Source organism: Zonotrichia leucophrys, chromosome 5 (genome assembly GCF_028769735.1).
Source record: "Zonotrichia leucophrys gambelii isolate GWCS_2022_RI chromosome 5, RI_Zleu_2.0, whole genome shotgun sequence".
Lineage (NCBI taxonomy): Eukaryota > Metazoa > Chordata > Aves > Passeriformes > Passerellidae > Zonotrichia > Zonotrichia leucophrys.
Genome location: NC_088175.1, coordinates 3,819,999 through 3,842,459, shown reverse-complemented (window position 1 = coordinate 3,842,459; position 22,461 = coordinate 3,819,999). Strand labels below are relative to the sequence as shown.

At 46.6% G+C, this 22,461-nt stretch overlaps 1 protein-coding gene across 6 annotated transcripts in view; it reads left to right on the top strand.

Annotated features, from left to right (window-relative positions):
- The first annotated feature begins 19,029 nt into the window (after window positions 1–19,029).
- The window catches only part of LOC135448047 (inverted formin-2-like), a 41,810-nt gene continuing 38,378 nt past the window's right edge, over window positions 19,030–22,461 (top strand). For 5 of the 6 annotated variants that reach the window (XM_064713460.1, XM_064713459.1, XM_064713457.1 and 2 more), the window contains exon 1: window positions 19,030–19,161. The gene's annotated coding sequence lies outside the window, so the exon portion shown is untranslated. Of the gene's footprint in view, window positions 19,162–19,234; window positions 19,319–22,461 lie in introns of those variants that run through there. The other variant, XM_064713461.1, reaches the window with a different exon arrangement.

Sequence of the window (22,461 nt, the reverse complement as noted above, 5' to 3'; positions counted from 1 at the left end):
CTATGTCAAGGATTGTCAATGCCTCATCAGAAAATAGTCTGAACTTGAGCCACAAGAAGTGAGGACTCTTTGGAAAAACCTAATATGCCTCTCCTCATATTCTAGGGGGGAAATCTTATTTTCCAAAGGCCCACATAGTCAATGTATATTCATTTAACATTTCTGCATAAATGCAAAATTTTCAGCACTCTCCCTGTAATCTCACTGCTCTGGTTGTCCCCAGAAAGCCCATCCTTTGCATCTTCTAAGCCTTGCTCCTACAGCCTTCCCTGAAAGCTTGGTCTTCTGCCAGTGCAAACATTCTTCAGCCTTTTTCATGTCCCTTCAGGGAACTTGGTCTGGTGAAATCCAGCAACAAGATGGAGCACAGGAAAGGTAGACACAGACACCAATGGTCAGAGAAAGCAGTGTGATGGAGCACTGCTCTGGTCATTAGGATGACTTTAGGTCTTTCATGGTTGTGGTGAAGTCACTGGCAACAAAACTATCTGAGAAGAGGCAGAATTAGTGTTCCAATCCTTGCTCAAAACAAATTTCACTCTCAGTGGAGGATGCAGACCATGTAAAGGAAAGAAACATAGGCAGGTAAAGCTTGTCCAACACTCATAAATGACCCCTGCAAGCCAGGCTAGCAATGGTTAGAACCTCATAACTGTACCTGCTTGAAATTCAAACAAAGCCAAAAAGAGGTGGTCAGAGCAGGATGATGCAGCTTCCCACAGGGTTGTTTCACAGACAGGATGATCTGGGACAGAGATGTGCCCACAAAGCTCCACTGCCTCATTTCCCTGCAAAATGCAAAGAGCACATGGCAACTGGAAATGTAAGCCAATTATAAAGCAGACAACCAAATAGCATCTGGTGTGATCAGTGTCAATCACTCCCCATTTGCAATCCCAGTGCAAAATATAGAGATGGTAAAGGGCTGTTAAATGATAATCTCATTTGGAAAATGTCATGTTCAGATTTTAAGAAGGGAAGAGGTCATCCCCACATCCTCTCCCGCACCCTGGGAAAGGGCTTGGAGCTGGGGGACATACTTGGTTCCACTTTTATCTGAAGCAGTTTTAGTACTCAGCCCACTCAACCTAGAAAGTTTGGGATGCTCATAGAGCCTCAAAATCTAAGGAAGCACTTGTGGTCTGAAATTAACACTATGTCCATCATAAGAGCAGCCTGGGTAAGTACCCAGACCTCCATTCACATCCTCAACAGAGCTGTTTTTAACAGGGCTGTGCCAATCCTGAGGAACTCCACACTTCAGCTGAGCAAACACGTTTCAGGCAGAACCTGAATGAGCCTCTCTCTCTGACAGATCAGGCACTTGCTGTTTAATTACACAGATGAGTAACAGCAATGAAGGGCTGCTTTTCCTTCGGAGTTTGTTACGGGGGGATGGATGCGAATGAGGCTGTAAAACAAAACAACTGTGGTGTAAACAGTGTAATTGCTGTCTCCTCATCTGTGGCAATCAATGAGCTGTTAAGGCATTTTACATGGCTGCCATGAGCCACTCCACCATCCTGCAGTGTCTGGCAATAAATAACTCCTTTGCAAATGAGAGAGGGAGATGCACTCCAGTGTGAGCCCCACAGCTGCATTGCACCAGCAGGGACAGAGGCACTGGGGAGCATGGTGCAGGCTCTCACTTGTTGACCCCAAGAAGGGATGGACAAGTTGAGGCACACTTCATTTGGGCATGTCCTCATTTGACAGCTTTACCCAGGAAAGTCCCCAGAAGGGACATTTATTGGAGGTCACAATTTGTACTCAAGGGACATTTATTGAAGGTCACATTTTGTACCACAGAACCTCTATGTGCTCAAATAGCAAGTGAGGGGGATTTACACAGTGATTTCATGACCTCTGTAGTCCAGTATTCATCCTGAGCACTATCACAGGGAACATCCTCCTTTTCTTTGGGTCAGGCAGCTCAGTGGTGAGTGTGGTTGGGTCTCTCCTCCCACAACATTGCAGGTGTTAGGGAAGAAAGTCAAACCAAAACCCCCGCCTGGTCTGCAGAGAACTTCCCCAGCAGGGCAGAGGCAGAGAAAAAAAAAGGGCTTTTTCAGCTCTTGTCCCAGGGTCAGAGACCTCATTTTGTCTGTTCTCAGAAAATTGAGAAATTGAACAGGGCTGTCACTGGTTTGTCATGTTTTGCCCCAGGGTGACCGTAATGACTCAGAGCAGAAAGAGGAATGAAGACCTCAAAGGCCCAGGTTTTCTTCTTACCCAGCTGAATGCCTGAGCCTCTCCCTCTCCATGTAGATTGAAATCTGACACTCAAAAATTTGATAATTGTTTTCCTGCTGCCAAGAACAATTTCACAGAATCACAGATCGGTTTGGGTTGGAAGGAACCTTAAATTTTGTCTCATTCCAACCCCCCTGCCATGGACAGGGACACTTTCCACCAGACCAGGCTGCTCAGAGCCCCCTCCTGCCTGGCCTTGAACACTTCCAGGGATGGAGTATCTACAAGTTCTCTGGGCAATGTGTTCCAGCCCCTCACCACCCTCACTGACAGGAATTTCTTCTTAATATCTAATTTAAATCTCTCCTCTTTCAAATTAAAGCTATTAAGCCTTGTTCCATCAGTGTATGCCCTCATTAAAAGTGCCTCTCCAGCTCTCTTGTTACTCCCTTATATAATGGAATGTGCTGTAAGTCCTCACCAGAACCTTCTCCTCTCCAGGCTGAGCACCCCCATCTCTCTCAGCCTGTCTTCTTAGGAGAGGAGCTCCAGCCCTTCTGATCATTTCCATGGCACTCCTCTGTGCTTATTAACATAATTAATAATTATGTCACCCCATGTGACATAATTTTAATGAGAAAACCAACACACATTTCTCCCCAAGCCACACAGAAGGGGCTGTCCTGCTGCCAGCATCACAGGCAGGTGTTCGTAGGAAGAGTTTTCACCCAAAAATGAGAGTCAGGGCTCAAAGCCCTTCTCAGCACCTGCCTAAGCACAGCCTCCTCCTGCAGCCCTGGCTCCAGATGCCCTCCCTGAACAGCAGTTGGAGCTTGTGAGAGCAGCCACAGCCCCCAGCAAGGGCAGCCCTGCTGAGAAATCAAACCAGAGATGCAAAAATGGGGAGTAGAGACAAAGCCCTCAGTCTGTGGTCACTGCAGAGCAGGTGGGGATGAGAGTGGGGAGTGAGCACCTGCACATCTCTGCCTGGAGGTTTCTCCACCTGGAACCAGGTTTACTGTGCTGAACAAGAGCCCTGAGTGTGCTGTGCCAGCCCATACAAACAACTGAGAAACCTTACCTCCAGCTCAGCCTCATTTAGATCCAGAGCCAAAAATGACATATGAATGTACCAGGAGAGAACAAAATCATTTTACCGTGTTCATTGAGCAGAAAAACTATAAGGGGCTTTTTTTCCTCTAAATCAGCACAATTGCAGGCACAATAAGCACGTGCTTGAATCTTGGGTAGAAACTGACAAGGTCTCTGGTGTCGAGATGACCCCAAAGTGTTAGAAAGTCTCTTTTTCCCAGCTCTGAGACCGAAGAAGAAGACAGAATTCCTTGGCTCTCATTCTCAAGGTTGTTTAGTTGCTCTTATCTAATACATTGTCTTTCTGACCTGCTGAGATCTGTCCAGCAGGTCCGGTTGAGGCATACTGACCAGCCTTTTTATACTAAGAACTACATATGCTTTATTTACAATAATTTTCCAATACCTATCACCTATGTTAGACAGTTTGTCTCTACTCTAAATTAATCAAAAAGTATCATCACAGCAGAAGATGGAGGACAAGAAGAAGAGGGAGAAAGACAGAACACACCCAGATTTCTCCACTTTGCCTCTTAAACCCCCATTCTAAAACCCCAAAATTCTACTTTTTCACCCAGTGATAAATTCACTATCATTCTACTCAAACTCTTGTGGCTTTTAAATCTTCGCACAAAGTTGGTAATTTTTTCCATGGACTAAAATCCAAGGCACAGCTGTTTTTGACTTTGTGCCAAGGTCTCTGAGCCCCTTGCCAGGGTCTCAAATCACCCAGGGCAGCCAGAGGAATGTCCTGGGTTCCAACAAGAAACAATGGCCCAGGTCTGTCACTTCACTTTTCCATTTGTGGCATGAATTCCCACCTGATCTGTGCCATTATGGCTGGAGTTACTGCCACTTTTAGGCTGATCCTCAGAGAAGGATTTAGCTGTATGTGCTGATTCCACCAACTCCATATCTGACCTGCATAGAGAAGAAGCTGAAGGCATGGCTCAAGCTCTCCTCAGCTAGTATTTACTAATGTGAGCAACCCCAAAAAATGATAAATAACTTGTGCAGGCATTCTCTCAGGCCTCCTGATACCATCTGATAGCTGTTCATTTTGTGACTGCCAGCAGCCCTTTTATGTCTTCCTTCAAGCAACAGTCATTTGTCCAAAGTTCATCACCCTCTCTATGTTTCCATCAGTGCCCAGTTTGGCAGATATGGATTGCCCAGTTTGGCAGGTAGGGATGTCCAGATCCTGCCAGGGCTGGTGGTGGCTGGAGCAGAGTGAGCACAGTCTGTGAACTGTCCCTTGCATGTCCCACAACATGGGATCACAACATGGGATCACAACACTAAACTTACCAGCTCAGCAGCTTTCAAAGCTCTTAACACAGGCAAATCAGGTGTATCTGTCCAATGGAAGGACACAGGGACAAAGATAAACATCTCCAAAGGCCTCTGGACACTTAATGGGTTCTGCAAATGGAGTCACACCCCTCTCCAGAAGTTTGGCCAGATGTTGGCCCTCCTGGTTGCCCCCATCATTCCCCAGTGGATGCTCCACACCAATACCTGCTACAGCAAGGGAGTGTGACAGGGCTTCCTTCATGCAAGCTGAAAACTTCTCTGCTTTTTATCAATATCAGCATCCCCCTGCACCCTCCTGGAGAGCACCAGAGCTGACTGGCAGGGGTCCAGATGCACTGTATAGCTGAACCTTCCTTTGCATCAGTCCTTGACCACTGGTACTCTGTGATTCTCTGTCTTTAATCAGATCCCAGACCTCCTCTCTGCTATACTGATTTGTGATTCTAAAAGTGGCCAACATTCACAGCTTCCTTTTTGGCTTCTCGGGGGTGTAATCTCATGCACAGCAGAGAAATCTAATAAACTTCATTCACTTCAGTGCAAGGACACTGCCTTTGGCCAGATGCAACTCCTCAACTGGCCACTCATTTCACACCACATTTAGACACTTCAGCACATATCTTTGCTTCTGCTTCCTTTTCTCATTTGACCCAAATTACTTCTCCTTTCTATATTCTATTCACATAAAACCTGCATTTCAACCAGAAAAAAAAATTTAAATTAATTCTTTTTTTGGTCTGAAGAAGGCAAGAAGGACTGAGGCTCTCAATCCCACCTCTGAGCTGAAAATTGGAGCACTCTACAATTCCCCTGTCCCTGACATGGCAGTGAAGCCTCCTACACTCCCTCCTGCCCCTCCCAGGCAGTGCTCAGCCTTTATCTGCCCCCTCCCATTCCAAGTGCCTGACTCCTCTGGCATTTCTGCTCCACTCCCACATTACAGGCGACCCAGACCTTTCCATGCTGTCCTCATTTGCTCCCTCCAGTCCCAATGGACTGCAACTGCCCAAGCTGGGGAGCTCCAGGGCACAAGTGACACTGCCTGCTTGAAAGTTGGTGCTGGGCACTCTGGGCATCTAGAGCACACAGCCCTGCTGAGCATCTCTGACTAAAAGGCATTTGCCTTTCCTCCCTTCTCCCTCCTCTGACCATCAGAGGATAAAACAAAAAAGACCCTCCAAGAACCTAACTGGTGTGACGGTGTTCACAGTGGTTTTAGGATGAGGGAAGAGACAAAGATCTGACTCCATGTTTCAGAAAGCTTGATTTATTATTTTATAATATGTATTACATTAAAACTATACTAAAAGAATAGAAGAAAAGGTTTCATCAGAAGGCTAGCTAAGAATAGAATAGGAATGAATGATAAAGGTTTGTGGCTTGGGCTCTGTGTCGGAGCCAGCTGACTGTGATTGGCCATTAATTAGAAACAACCAACATGGGCCGATCACAGATGCACCTGTTGCATTCCACAGCAGCAGATAACCATTGTTTACATTTTGTTCTTGAGGCCTCTCAGCTTCTCAGGAGGAAAAGTCCAAAGGAAAGGATTTTTCATAAAAGATTTCTGAGACAAACTGGAGTTCATCCTTGGGAAACACCAGGTGAGACACCAGTGCAGAGAGCTGTGACAGCTTTAACCCAGCTGTTTGAGGGAGCAGCTCACCCACCAGATCACACCTTTCACCTGGCTTGTGCTCTGTGGAGAGCAGCCCCCTGTGCCCTTATCACACTGCTCAGTGATAAGGGACAGCCAGAGCACACAGGATATTTGCACAATGCTGCATCCAGGGTGGCTCTCCATGGATCCAAGGCAGTTCCCTGGCTGGGGGAAGGCTCCAGCTGCCCCACTGAGCAAAGGATCAGAGCATGTCCCCAGTGAAGTGCAAACCTGCTGGCTGCCCTGGGCTGCTCTGCCCTGGGCTGCACTCAGCTGTGCGCACAGAGCATCTTCCAGCCCTCCAGAGCAGAAGTGCTGCACTAATGAGCTCTGTGTGGGTATGTCCAGCTGTGGCTATCTGGGAAACATCAGCTCTGCCCTGCCAGAGGGCTGAAGGCAGCCATCCCTGCCCTGCTCGTTATCAAGCTCCTTCAGTGCAAAGAGACTGGAGTAGCTGCACGTTGCTGAGCACAGTGCAGGAGCAGATTCTGCATCTTATGAGTAATGCAAGTTTGAACCTAGCTCTCAAAATACATCTCACCAGCTAGGAACTGCTAGACTCTAGTTATTCTTAGCCCCCAAGTTACTGTGGTAAGAAACTAAATGGAAATGATTCCCAACAAAAGACATACTGAAATCAAAATATTTATCATGCTGCTTCTGTAAATGGGAAAAGGCTCTTCATTTCCAGGGAAGACAACATGCTGTTTTTATAAGAAACCACTTCATGGCTGGTGTTAACTCATCTGGAGTTTCTGGAGGGAAAATGAGTGCAAGGTGCTTTAGGGACCCTGCCTGCGTGCTCCCATCTGAGATTGACTCTGTGTGTTTGATGAGGAATCCACAGACCAAGCAAAGCAACTGCTCCAGACACAGGGGATCCCAACAGAGAAAAACTACCACACTACAGCAGTGCCTGTGAACACACTGCCTCCACAGGGAGGGAATGGAAAGAAGAAGTCAAATGAGTCAATCCTATGCCCAGTGTCTGAGATGGAACAAATCTGCTGTTGTGACTTGGCATTGTCCTGCACCAGCTTAATTACCTCTGGTATGGTGAGCTCAGTGGAGAAACTGGTCCCTTCCTGCAGAGGTGGTGATGCAGGTGTGAGACATGAGCTATCCATTCCCCATTCATTTACAGCTTCATTCATGGAGTTGGAAAACAGAGCTCAGCGCCCACACACCTCCGCAGCTTTTATTTTACAAGCTCATCAGATAATGGTAAGCTGAAGCTTTTGTGCTTGTCTTTTAAAAGCTGATGACAGCTTTAAAGACCAGTTTTCCTAAGCCCTGCACAGATTTCTTAATAAATAAAAGAAAACTGGAGTCAGTATAACAAAAGATCTCCCTCCCTGTGTGTCTCATGTGGGTTCCATCCTCAGGGCGTCACAGCAACAGGCAATTCTTGGCTGCATGAATATTCAAGGTTCTCAACAACTTTCAGCAGCACCTACAGAATTTGGTCTGACTTCCTACAGAATGGCCTTTGGAATTCAGGTCTTCCTCTGCTCTGGAAAGAGTTACAGATCTGCAGCCAAGTGCAGCCAGCAGTGCTGTAGATCCAGCAGGATCTGTGCCGCTGGGAGACACAACATGGACTACTCATCCTTCAGCTCTGGCAGGCTGCAATGAGCCATCTTTACCTGATTGCCTCAGTCACAAGAAGCCCTGAAAGCAGATTCCAGTGCTGTGAAGCCACCTGCAATCCCCCAGTGGTTCCTCTGAAACCTGTGTGAGACCCAAGTGTGGAAAGACAGCACTGGAAATGCCCTTCCAGATTTCCCTCTCCTGCCAGCTTCTGCTGCCTGTGAGGCAAGAACCAACCTCTGCAGCCAAGCTTCTCCCTCCTGTGTTTGCCCAGCCTCAGCTCCCCTCTGGTCTCTCTCTGCAGACACGTAGGGGACAGGGAGCAGTTAAAATTTTACAAAGAACAGGTAGAGAGGACCAGACACAGATGAATTTCTCAGTGCACACAAGCACCCACGCTGCTTTGGCTTTGCAGCTGCTGACAAAAGCCCCCTGCATTGGCCCATCCTTCATTCCAAGCCTGGCCTTGGGGGAGAGAACAGATTTGTCCAGCCTGAAGCAATTGACTGTACAATACCAAGGGCAGGAACATGATTTTCACTCTTTATCAAAACAGTCAGTCCAAGGGCAAGGCAATACAGTGCAAATGAAACCAGCACGAGGCAGCACAGGCTGGTAATAGCAAGGAAAGAAGAACCAGGCAGTGATTTGAAGGTCTCCATCAAGTAAGGGGTATTTCCTGCCCTACCCTAATATAACCCTTTCAAGTCTCATGACTCACATTCACCGAGAATCACCACTTCCTTTTTGTTTTCCTCCTTCAACTGAAAGAAGCACTTTCTGCTGGCCCATGGCAATGTTAAATAACAGCCTTTCTCATGCTGGCTCAGCTGCCTGGCCCCAGAGGCACAGGGTGGGGAGGTGATGAGCTCCACACAAAGCTCACCTGTTGTAGGAGGGCACACATCAGCCCGTCTGCATCCAGAAACACACAGGCAGGTCCCCTGAGCAGGCTACAGGACTAAAAACACTGCTTCTGGGGTTAACCTGAATCCCTGGGGCTCAGTGCAGCTCTGGTGGGGCTGGAAGGAGAAAGGGTTTATTATGAAAAGTGAAGCTTCCACCAGTGAAATGAGGAAAGCTGTCAGTCCTCCTTACCCCACGCTATTACTAACCCCAGCTCTGAGTCTCTGCCCCAGCTCCACTGTTCAGGTATTAATCAAATTCAGCTCAAAATTATTCTTCAAGCAGTTTTCTGATGAGTAACCAAGGCACATTAGTGGCTGACTCATAAGGAAGCAAACCTTTGTGCAGCAAGAGCAAGCTATGGAAACTCTGTCACATCAGCCTTGTGAGTGCCTTCAGATGTTTCCAAAAAAGCAGCTTCTCTGTACCACAGTTAGCTCAAAACCTGTCAGTGGCAGGGGATAAATGTTTTGAAAATGTTGGCAAATGATTAAATGGTGCCTTAATTGCAAAAAACAGAGGCAGAACTGCACATTCATAGGCAGGCTGGCTTGTCCCATGGTGCATGATCCCATGGGAACACAGGAGATTTGAGTGCTCTTGCAGACTCTGTTGCCATCTTCCTCTGTAACCCTGGAAAAATCAGAGCTTCAAAGTCTAGCCCCAGTCTGAAGGTCAGTTTTTAAGAGAAGTTTGGCACCAAATTTGCTGAGCTCTTTACAGCTCTGGGGGAGAAGGCAGGAACCCTTGCTGTGGGACCTGTGTCCCATGTTTGGGACCACAGCAGTGGTCTTGGATAGCAGTGAGCACTTGGGCAATAAGGTCATGGCACTCAATCCAAACACTCTTCTAATCCATGTGCAGCTTTTGCACTTGCTGATCCACACTAGACCTTTGTGATTAATGGCCTCAATGGACTTTTCTCCCTTGAATTTCTCTAGCCACTTTTTGAAGAATTTTATTCTTGAGTATGTACAGTGAACTCCAGAGTTTAAAGCCTGACCTTGTAAAGAACAGGAGTTTAGTTTAAAACCTGTTAGTGAAGAAATCAGTTAATCTTAGGACCCCAAGCTCTCATTTGACAAGGAAAAAGGTGGATAATTTTGTTCACTATTGCACCTTCTCTATTGCACTTATGCACAACTTCAACCACAGACCCTTTCAATCACCCCTCTTCCTACTCAGTAAAGTCTTCTTATGAAAAGAGGTCCTTCCTATTACTATTCCTGTTGCTTTCCCCACATTTTTTCTACTTTATTTTGGGGTTTTTTTCAGCAAGAAAGTTAAGAACAGCTCTATGCAGCTTCCCAGCTGTCAGTGCAAAACATTTTCTATAGTAGCTTGTTATGTTTCTCCTTTTTTGTGCACTTTTCCTGTTTGAACAATACCTAACATCTGGTTTACCATTTTCTAATTGCTGAGCATTGAATTGACATTTTCATGGGGTTATACATGATGAGCTGAAGTTCTTCTTCCTGAGTGGCAATAGCTAATTTTAGACCTGTGCATGGCTAGGATTGTCTTGTTTTCCTTAAGTAAATGAATTGCATCTGCTATTCTCCCATTCATCCAATAACCTTTGTGAGATCCTTCTGTAAGTCTTTACTGTCAGTTTTCATTTTTCTTATCCTCAGCCAACCCTGTATCATCCGGAGCTGCTGTCACTTCTTTATTCACTGCTCTTGTAGATCACTTGTGAATATGTAAGAAAAGCAACACAAGATAAATCTCTATAGCAGTCTGCTAGAAACCCAGAATATCCTGAGCTGGAAGGAACCCACTTGGATCATCAAATCCAACTCTTGGTCCTGCACAGACACCCCAAAAATCACACCATATGCCTGAGAGCATTGTCCAAATTCTTCTTGAGCTCTCCCCTCAGTCTCCTCTTCTCCAGGCTGAACCAGATGTAAGTCCATTCCTCCTCAGCTGTGAAATTTTTTTTACTACATATGCCTTAACCAGTCATTAATCCATGGAAGTGGCTTCATAATTACCCCTTTGACTACTAGTTTAATCCTGTTTTTCCTTTTCTACCAATTTTTCAAGGAAAATCTGAAGTTTCCTCACATAGTCTTCCTGTACTCTTCTGACATTAAGATCTCCAGAAAATCTGCCCTTTCATCACTATGTGTCTTAAAATATTTGATGAATGGAAATAATAAATGCTAAAAAAAACCAGGTCAGTTTATAGGAACGTGACAAATTGTCAGGGTAATTGCTGATGATAATCAAGTGCTTTTGTATTTAGAGGCAATTCCATGTACTGAGTCATACATTTCATCAGCTCTTCTGCTGAAACAGATCTCTGTGTTCCTGGCCTAAATATTAAAGCATATTCAAAGACTTTGACATTATTAGAAAATTGCTGTTGTATGTTGTTACATGTGATGTTATGCCATAGGAGCCATTCATGCCAGGCTCTGACAACTGTTGCTGCACAAACTTTTGCCTAATGCTAATCAATGAGCCAAGTGGAATAAAAATGTGCAAGTAAAAATTGTTTCATCCAGTAAAACAACTGATGATTAGGCAAGACTCTCACTATGGTTGCTTTGTTTTCCAGTTACAGACAATTATACAAACAAGGGCACAAATGTTTACATTGCAAACACACTGTTTCTTAGGCCAGTGGTTTGCTATGTTTCCAGAGCAACAGCCCAAATTTTCCTTGCATTATAACCACAAAAAGTGCTGGGAAAATGTGTTTCATTCCCAACAAACTTTGTGGACAATTTATAAAATCTACCACTAATCTGCATACTACCACTGCTTTATGTGCTTGAGCAGGAGACATTCCTCTGTTGTACGAGTACCTCAGGCATCCAAGGATGGGCTTTGTGAGTTGAATCTTCCTCCTTTTTACATATGAGGAACAGAAGTAGAGAGTTAGTCTAAATATAAAACAATTTACCACAGCATGGGCCTCAAGTTACCTGGAAAACCCAAGTTCTCCTTGGCCTACTTGTTTGTTGGCCATGAATTCAGCCAAGAAAAGGTCCTTAAAAAAACCCAGAAGTTACAGGGATTAGAGAAAGAAGTGATGAACCAATTTGCCACCCATAAAATGGTGGCAAAACATTTTGTGTCTTTGTTACTGGGCTTTAAACTGAGACCTTTTGTCACTGGTGGCAAGATGGACATCCCTCAGCCAAGAGAAGGCAGAGAGACAAAATCAGCATTTCCTTGAAACCAGAGGGGTAAGGGGAACAGGCTGACTTTATCCTCATGGCTCTATTTATTTACAGCCAGGCATGATGTATGCATGTAAAATCAAATCAAATATCCCAAGCTATTGTTGAGTAGAGATTATGGGGTCAGCCTTTGTCCTGCTGCATGTACCAGCCTTGAAAGAGAGCCTTTGTGGAAGAAAATGGCCTGCTGTTCATATCAGTGTCCCTCCCCAAAATGAATTCTGCATTTCTCCCCAAGACATACACTAGGCCTAAGTCTTGCTCTCACAAAGGGGCTTTGTCTGGGTGCCTTTGCTTAGAACACAGATTTTATTTATCAAAACTGGGCATGAAACTTGGAGCCACATCGATACTTAACATGCAGAACATGCTGCTTCTCTGGAAGCAAGGGCAGTGAAAACAGGGATCTTGGAGGAGAAGGAACCGTGCCTTGTCCTGCCATGGTAATTCCATCCATCCACCATCCCAGGCTGAATCACTGCTAGCACTAAGCTGTCTCTGGAAACAAAACCCCATGCCCTGTTCAAACCCAGAACAAAGACCTTCTGGGGAAGATCTGACAGCTTTTTGCAGCTATCATACTTTTAATCAGTCTATTTCTAAGCACCTTAGCTAAAACTTTCACAGGCATTGGATCAAAGAGTGGGCAGTGAACCAGGCTCTGCAGGTGGTGGAGAGCTGCCTCTTCCTGTGAGGAGCAGGCTGGAAGAAAGCACAAAATATAAGACAAGCTCTAATGGGCCACACCAAAGCTTCCATCCAACTAGACCCACATTTATAGTCTGTAAGTGGCCAAACAAGATGCTTCATAGTTGCTAGTCCAGTCTAACAGTTAATAATACCAAGCTAAGAACAAATAATTATGCTATAATTAATTACAGCATATAGTCATATCCACCCATAACTCCTCCTCCATCTCCAACATTTTGCACCTTAGGAACTTCCAGAGCCAAAAATATTATCTCCATAGCCCTCAGTCTTCCACAAATTGGTCTCCACTGATTTTTACTGTGGATAACATCCTGCAGCAGGGAGTTTCTCAACTTATATCACCTGGTGTGAGGAAACATCTCTTGTTATTTGCCTCGAAGTTATCTTCTGCTAGTTGGATGAGGTTCTTTTTTCTGAAGTTCTAAATCTTTACTGGACAAGGCACAAAATAGCTGGATTCTGTTCTGCTGGATCAAATCACAGGGCCCAAGTGCTTGCAAAAATCCTTTCCCAGAAATGTGGCATTATTTTTTTGCCATATCTGCATGTCCAATATTCTGGGAAGGGTAAAGAGGCAGGAGCTGTGCCATTAATGAAGTAATTTTGTTATAACCATTTACACACATCTTAAGCTGCTTGGTCCTTCTTTCTGTGGCAGTGGATTGGTCATCCAAAAGCTGATGGAAGGAGTTTCCATTACAAGATTCAGGAAAACCTACAGAGAAACTCCTGCCTCAAAGTGTACAAAACACTGCAGGCATCCAGGAAGCAAAAGGAGAAGGGAAACCAACAGTGAACCAGAACCACAACCAAGAGATGTAGGCTGAGCCTGACATGAGTATGTGAGGAACAAGGAGGGAGCCAAAGGAGGGCTGACCTATCTCAAAGCACCCCCATGTTGTGAGAGCAGCTGTCCTAAATAACTAGCCAAAATTAGAGGGCAAACTATGTACCACGGCCTTTCTCCATCCCTTCGAGCTATAAACAGATGCTTAAAGTAAAAGGAAAGGAGAATTTAGGATCAAACCCCTTTGTGGTCACTGAAATTGGCATCTGCTGTTGCAGACAAATCCTTCTTCAATGACTTTTCATAAAGAAATGAAGCTCCCTTTTAACTCAGCCCAGAATTCTGGCCTTTCATCCCCTGACAGAGATAACACTTTTCTGACCATTAAAACCCTTTTTCTCTTCCCCAGTGTAAATGGGTTTATTTCTCATTAATAGCCATTTGTTCTTGTGCTAGCACAGTTCACACATTTGAATAACCAGGGGGTATTTTGCTCCTGCCTTGCACTGACACCTCTCCTGAGATTTTCAGAGATGATCATATGCCCTCTCAACCCTCAATTTGTTATGTTTTATCAGCCAAAAGTCTTTTAATCTCATGCTGTAAAACCCCACTAGCATCTCCCTTCTCAGCATCTGTCCCACTTTAAATTCACCATTCTGGACATTATCAAGAATTACACACAGGATTTCAAAGGATGCTCCTAGGTGAGTTATTAGCAATGGGAACCTGAACTCCAGCAACTTGGGCATAAAAGCAGAAAGCTTTCCTGAATTGGAAACATTTCAAAGCTCTGGAAGACTTAGAAATTTTTACATCACCTGGATAAGAGGTAGGATCAGGGAGCCACACATCTCCTGTCCACCCAGTCTGATTGACAGATGTGTATCCCACAGTGAATGGGATACCTGGATAAATACTGTCTCCTGAGTTTGTAACCAATTCCCTCATCCATAGCAAGTGACAGCAAGCATGTCTTTGCTGGGCACCTGGAAGAATACCAGGAAGAGCAAGGAGCAAGAGATTTATAAGAAAACCAGGGCACTGAATCAGTACAAAATTACATCCTGTTAGTCTGTGCCTTGAGTGTGTCTGAATAATCAGTGCCAAAATCACAGTGCTTTAAAAATCCATTATGTGGGAAATACAGCCATTAATCCTAAATTGCAATGAAGGGAAGAAGACTTCAGTCTGTGCTGTGGACTCTCGTTCTGAAAGCCTTTAATCTCTATGAAGTCATGTTTGCGATGCAGTTGCTGTTGCTGGGGAAATAAACATGATGGCACACGAAATAAAAAAACCCTGTCAAGTGGGGAGGAGGCAAGAGCAGCAGATGAGCCCTGATGAAACAAAGGACTCTCACTCTCCAAGTGTAGCCTCTAACAAAACAAAACATGAGGCAAAGTGACTGAAAACATCCTAGAAAAATTGACTGTGCTTAGGAGCATTACATAGTAGGACATCTCTAAGTCTTTATCTAAATTACACAATCTGAGGCATTTCATCCACTCAGTGTCTCTAGGCTTCTTAAATGAGAGGAGAGGTTTATCTTCCTCCCATTACAACTGCAAATATGTGTCTAAATCCTCGTGTGTGTAAGCACCATTACTGACTTACAAATTCCACATTGCTGCTCAGCGTTGTTACTCAATCTCCTGTGGTTCAGGGAACACTAAAACACAAAGATTATTTTGCACTTGGTATTATAGATAATATCTTTATCTTTAAGGTTCTCAACTCTCTTGGGGCCTCTCCCTCAGGAAAATTCAACTCTTTGACAACTGCTTTGCGACTGAAAACCAAAAAACACTTTTCTTCTGTGCTCTGACCTTCGCTGTAAGCATTGCAAAGGCCTTAAGTGAAGAAACAAAAGATCAGGAATCCTTCTGTGCAGTACATGCTCTTAACCTTCACCACCACTGGAAACAAGTCCCACTTTAATCTGAACGGGGACAAACACAAAACCGACTCTCGTCATCAGACCTTGGGACAACAATTCCTGCAGCTGTGCAGAAATGACATTCTCAGCATGGCAGATCTCTGTCTAAAACCCTGCTGCTAAGAAGGAAAAGGAATGTCTGCAAAAACACTCACGTCTCTGCATTCCTGAGCTCTACTCTAGCCCTGCCTTCATGTCAAAAACACCAAATAAATGTTTCAGCTCTCCTGAAGGGCAGGGCACAACTGCAGGTAAAATATCAGGAACCTGACAGAGGTCTGTGGACAGCAAGAAAAAAACAAAGAGGTCAGAAGAAAAAAAACTTTGATTCATATTTTTGGCAATTAGATTAGATAGTCATTGTAGGTCCCTTCAAACTGAAAATTTTCTATTCTCTTCTATTTAATAAAGTGTAGGCAGTGAGAAGACAAAGCAATACATGCTAAGAATGACTTGGAAGTAGCTTGGTCTACTGAAAAATTTGCTTTTCAGGACCTCAATCCAGCCAGGGCAACAATTCCCCTGAGCTTCAAAGCCCCATCTTCCAGCTGCTGTTGTATTTCTTTCCAGCCCTTTCACTGTGGGACTGAGCAGCCAAGCATGGGGATGCTGTTGAATAAAAATGAATTTGCTATCAGCCCTTTTTCCCAAACCAAAAAAAAAAAAAAAAATGGCCAGCTGGAGATTAAAAGAGCAAATAGTGGCTCATGGTGTAACCAAAGAAGAATTTGGTCCATGTGGTAGAGTTCTATGTACACATTTCTGACCTAATTGGCAGTGATTACACCAAATAGAAATGGCAATTCAGACCATCAACAACAAACTCAGTGATCACAGCCCCTCCAGGCAGGCAGATGGAGAGCCCAGGGAGAGTTCAGCCTGATTTTTGTGGGTGCAAGGTTCCAAAGTGCAAAGCACTCTGCAGATATAGGTCTGGGGAAGCAAACCAGCATCTGCACCCCCTCAGCCCCAGCACATGTGCACCCAGCTCTGGACATGGATGCACAGCGTGGCTGCATCCCAACAAAGGAGCACTTGTGTGTTCACTGCTCACCCCCACAGTCATATCTGCTTGGGTCAAAAGGGATCTGGGTGAAAATGAGGGGCATTTACACAGAGTTCCATTTTTTTTCTCTTTGCCTTATGTTTTCTGAGCTTTACCCCTCATTCCTACACGATGAGAGCCCTTATGGGCCAGCAGTTATAAATTTGTCCTCCATAAGAAACTTTTACAGTGTGTACTGTCCTTCTACATCCAAGCAGGACAGACAAGTACCAAGCATTAGAGTAATGAATAAAGCGAAATAAAGTGAAACACAGAGGAGGAAGAGAGTTCCCTTGCTCCTCTCCCTGTCTCTCAGCTGCCCTGTGAGCTGCAGGTCTCCTGTGTGTGACCCAGCTGCCCCATGGCCACAGTCCCTGCTGCCCCATGCTCCTGTAGACATAAGAGGAAAGTGGATTAAAGGATCTACAGTCCAACTGTCCCAACACTCACAGTCACCACGAGGGACAGAGGGCACAAACCTGGTGCTGAAAATGCCTGAAATGAGTGTATGAATGAGGCAGCAGGAAGGGAAGCCCCGTGGGCCACATCAAGGCGTCCTACCTGTCTGACTTCCATATGGCAGGACTACTCCAGAATACAAAGGCAGCAGACAAACACAAAGAAGAAGAAAAATGCTCTCAAGCAGGAAAGATTTGGGTTCTCTGTTCTTCTTCATATACCAAAGCAGCAAAAACTTGCAGAGAATGGAAAAAAGGCTAAAGTAAGAACAGCAGCAGCAGGCAAAGACAAGTACTATTTCCTAAAAAATAAATAGTTCTTTCAAAAACCCTTTAGAGAAAGACTGCAGGGGACACATCCATTTTTCCCACTGTGTGGATTTGTAAAGCTAAGTATGTATTGCATAAGATGCCAATTAGAAACATTTGTTTTGGGCAAAAGAAGAAGCGATGAGCCACTCTGGTTAACTGCCATCTCTGAGAGAGGCAGTCTTTTTCCATTTGTCTTCTCTTCCACTAAAAACAGAGGAGTGTTTTATGAGCAAACAGTGAAAGCTCAGGTCTCATTTTCCAATTTGAAGTCTCAGAAGCACTCAGCCCTGTGTTCTCACCCTGTAACTATCCTCCAGTCACCTGTAATCATACTCAGTGGTCCCAGCTCGGCTCTCAGCAGCTTGCAGCAGTCCTTTGCAAAAACACTTCATCAGTTTATTTCCCCCCTCCATGATTTTCCCTGCCAGGTTTTCTCTGGATGGCAAAGCTGAGTGGCTGTGCCTGAAATCAGAACTGACTCATGCCCCTAATGCCTGTAGGAGACAGCACTTCTGACCCACAAAGGGGGTCTCTTTTCCACCAAATTCTCTCCTCTTGGCTGTCAATATTTAGCTTAACCCCTCTGTTTTGTTGCCCATCTCTAGAGCTGGTGTGTTTTACTAATGGAAAAGGTATTTCTTCTCTTCTGCTGGGTTGGGTGCCCACTGTGCTCATCTGAAGTACCATGAGATGTTAAACTTGCACTGACTAGATGTTTACATGGTGATACACATATCTGACTAGATGTTTACATGGTGATACACTAAAATCTGTGCAAAATGCTCAAATATTAGCTTTCCTAGCCCAGTGCAAAGTACAAGAATCAAACATTGTAACAGGCTATCCCGGGAGCGGGTTGAGTCACCATCCCTGGCGGTATTTAAAAGACACGTCAATGTGGCACTCGGGGATGTGGTTTAGTGGTGGGCTTGGCAATGATGAGCTAATGCTTGGACTCGATCATCTTAAAGGTATTTTCCAACCGGACTGATGCCATAATTCTGTGTTAAAAGTGAAGTGCTTACACTGCAGGGTGCCGGGTCCCTGGAGGAGGGTGCAGGATCCCTTGGGTCTCTGACCGCCTGGGCAGCCTGTCCTAAGCTTTCGTGATTCCCCTCGGATCCCCCAGCCCCGGGCCGCGGATCCAAACCCCAGGGCTGGACTGAGAGGGTCCCCGGGCCGGGCGGGGGCCGCACCCTCACACCGGGGCCGCTCAGGCTGCCAGACGGCTGGGGCAGCGCTCCCCTCCAGGATGCCCACGGGACACGGGAGGAAGGGGCACACACTGGGGAAGGGCAGTGCTCGCCTCCAGGATGCCCACGGGACACGGGAGGAAGGGGCACACACTGGGGAAGGGCAGTGCTCGCCTCCAGGATGCCCACGGGACGCGAAGGAAGGGGCATACTGGGGAGCCCTTCAGAGCGGGCAGCGCTCGCCCCCAGGATGCCCAGGGGACACAGGAGAAGTGGCACACTGGGGAACCCCCAGAGCGGGCAGCGCTGGCCTGCAGGATGCCCACGGGACACGGGAGGAACGGGAACACTGGGGAGCCCCCCGGGAAGGGCAGCACCCCTCTGCAGCGAGGGTAACACGGCGCTGGCTCCGCGGGGAGCTCTTCCCCCGGGATTGATCCGCCAGGGCGAGACCGGGACACGGCAGCGGGGCTGCTGAGGGAATACACCGGGCAGAACACAGCTCCAGGGCGGCGCGGCGGAATCCTCGCCCGGCAGGGGACAAACTTCCCCGGCAGGGCCCGTCCGGACCCCCGCCCCGCCCGCGCCCCGCCCCGGAACCGGGCGCGGCTCCCGCGGGCGGGCAGAGCCCGGCGGCTGCGGGCGGAGGGGCTGCCGTGAGGGGCTGCCGTGAGGGGCGCTGCCCGCAGCAGGGCCGGGGGCCGTGAGGGGCTGCCCGCAGCAGCGTCGGTGCCTCTGAGGGTCCCCGCCGCAGGAAAGCCGCCGCGGTAAGGCCGAGCTCCGTCGGGAGCGGGGTCCTCTGGGTCGGGAGAAGTTGGGCTAAACCCCCTCCCGCGGCTGGGCATCCCCCGTGCCCCGCTGCAGACCGCTGGGACCGGCCGGTGTCCGCGGGGGAAGGAGCTCGGAGCTGCACCCTCACACCGAGTGAGAGATGCTGAGCGCAGGGGGATGGAGGCGCCACAGCGGCAGGGAGGTGTAGGTGGGACCCAGTTCGGGCTGCAGGTGCGGCAGCATCGCCGGGACGGGCCCCGCTGCCGCTCTGACCGGGAGCCGGTCCGGGCTGAGGGTGCAACAGCGCGGTGTGTTCATAGGCGGGATGGAGCGCACAGGTGGGAGCGGGTCCCAAACGCACCGTGCGAGGGCTCGGGTGTTGGGATTGCCGTGCTGGGTGTTCTTCGGATGGCACTGCCGCCACTCGGGGTATGGGTGCGAGGTGGTCCCGATTGCACGTGTAGGTGCAACGTGGTGCGGGATGCAGGTGTGGTGGCAGCGGGATGTGGTCCTGCTGTGCCTGGGGCTGGCAGAGCATCTCCCAGCGCGAAGCGGATGGATGGCGTTCCTGCGTCTGCGCTGGGCCACTTTCAGGCTTTTATTTTGACGGATTCTGTTCTGTTATCCGGTGGTTTTCAGACAAGATCTCCCAAGTCCTGCCCGGTTTTCCCACATAGTTCTCTCCAACCTCATCCTCCCTTTTGCTCAATAACTCTGCAGTGATTAAATGGCTTCTTGCAACATCAGTTATACAGAGCTGAATTCCAGAGCTCGTGGGCGGGGAAGGAGTGCTCAGACATACTGATTTTAGAAGAAATACCCCAAAACGGTGCTCGTCGTTGTCCCTCCCTGTACCAGATCGGCACTGTGAACTGTACGTTCTTTTTTTGGGATTCTTAAGACTGAAGAATTTCTCCGGGTAAACACAGTGCAAAACACCTCAGGCTCCCTGGTAGACTGCAAGGAAACTTCTGGTTTGAGTTAGTTGAAAAGGAAAGTTGGAGTCAGCAGAGTTACAGTGAGGTTGCCATCGTCCTACTGAACTTGCTCAGAATTTGGGCTGTCTGGCCACTAATCTCGTTTCTCTTCCATCCCCTTAAGCTTATTTTTCCACTAAACAGAGGCTGCCAAAACCAGAGGGCAGGGGGGAAGGGATTGCAGGAATCTGTGAGGATATGAGATTTTTTTTTTGTCCTGTTATAAGTTAATAATCCCATTCTAGGCTGTCATCCAAAAATATTGCTGAAAAAATGCAAGCAGTGTACAAGAACCATTGTATAAAAGATAATCTAAGTGTAGGACAGGAAGAGACCTGGCAGGTCAGCAAATCTAAACACAGAATGATATTATGCCTTATTGCACACGACTAATTCATTTATTGCCAGCCTTGTGGGAAAAGGAAATTTCACACCTTAATAGAACTGATATTATAACCCTTTCACCAATATATGGCTTTCTCTTACTTTATATTTGCACTGTGTCTGCTTCGTTCTCCCTGCCTGGTGCTTTTCTCTTATCAGTGCAGAAATAGGAGTTGCATGCTTTTCTCTTTACTGTGCAATGCCAAGCAAGCTCCAACTCGCTGTCTGCTCTCATGAAGCAGGCTCCAGCTTCTGCTGATCCCTGGCAGTTGTGAGCTGGGCTTCCTAATCCCTGAGTTCCCTATGGATGGGCAGAGCTCCAGGGCTCAGAGCTCTGTCCTGTGCCTCTCGTATTTTTCTGACACCTCACCTAGAAATAAATCCCTCACCAGGTAGGTGCTGCAGTTAACCTCCTCCTCCTCCTCCTCCTCAGGTTCCTCCTGTCCTGTGATGGGGGGTGGGAAGCTGGGATTTTCCTCTCCAGGTGTCCATATGACTTTTGTTTCCTGCTGTCAGCTCTCATGTTCCAGTCATTCTGTTAATCCTGTTTTTATTGCATATCCCCATGTTCTGTGCTGGTTCAGTATTCCCTCAGCTTTCTCCCACTTGCTCTGTGATGAAGGGAGAAGTTAGGTAGGATGGAGTCTCCCTCACTTGCACTCACTCCCTCCCTGCTAGACTCAGACTGACCCCTTCCATTTCATTGTCTGTCTGATCCTTCTAGGTCTGTACCCTGCTTATTAATAAATAAAGATAAATTTTTATCTTCTGTTTGCACACTTCTGATTTCACTGGACTGCACAGCAAATGGCTTCAAATGTGTTGTAAGATGAACTTTATCCCTGTCTTGTGTGCCAGCTATGCTGGATAATTTTCCCAGAGTAGCTGAGCAGAAAATTTTTCTTACCAAAGCAAGCTAAGTTGCATTTTGTCCTCCCTTCCACCCAATTTACTTCCATGGCATTGATTATTAGATGTGGGGCTTTTCTGCAGTGATTATTCTGTTGAGGAGGAGGTTTAATTGTACTGCAGCCAGCTGTGAGTGGAAGATGGGTGTAATTCAGCAGTGGGGAGCAGCACAATGCTGCAGGTTGGGCACTGAACAACATTCATCCAGCTGAAGGAACTTCAGACAAGCTCAGTGCTCATATCTGAGCTCAGGTTAAGCTCCCCCTTGAATATCCTTGCTCTTAATATTTGCAGTAAGGTCTATCAATAATGATTCAGAGAAAATACCACTGAACCAACAGAGTCAGGCCATCGGGTCACACAGTGACACTGAACAAATCCAGCTCTGCTCAGTCCAAAACACTGCAAGTGGTAGGTGCAGATAAACATAAGGAGTTATCCCTGCTCTGTTCATTAACATTGTACATTGCTTTTTATATAACTAGGTGAAAAATACCTAAATATATTGCAGAAGGTAGACTGCAGCATGATACCCCTCGTGTTCAGTGCATGACTACCTGCTTCTGACCTGATATAGTATAATCCCTTTGGCATTATTCACCAAGCTCAGGGTTATTCCAGTGTTTCTCAGCATTGCCTGTGAGCAGTTTATCATAAAGGTTCATGAGCTTGATCTTGCAGAGGCTGCCTTCATCTTCCACTGGCCAGAAAAAGCTCTGAGAGCACCAAGTGCTGCAATAGAGTGAGCAAACAATCTGTATTTTAATTTTACTGAGATTTCTCCAGTCCTGTGCTGCCAGTCAAAATGCTAAGAACAAATTTGGGGAAGGCAACAAGTCACATCAAATTCTGAGTTTTGACTGTCTCCTTCTAACAAAGGGCAGGTGTGGGGTTGTCACACCATTCCAGGGGTTCCAGTTCTGCAGGCATGCTTTAAGGGCTGGAGTGAAGCACAAATTGGGAATACTTAAAGAAAGCATTTGAGTGACTTTTCAGTGCCTCTCAGATTCCTTGTCAAGGGCAGGT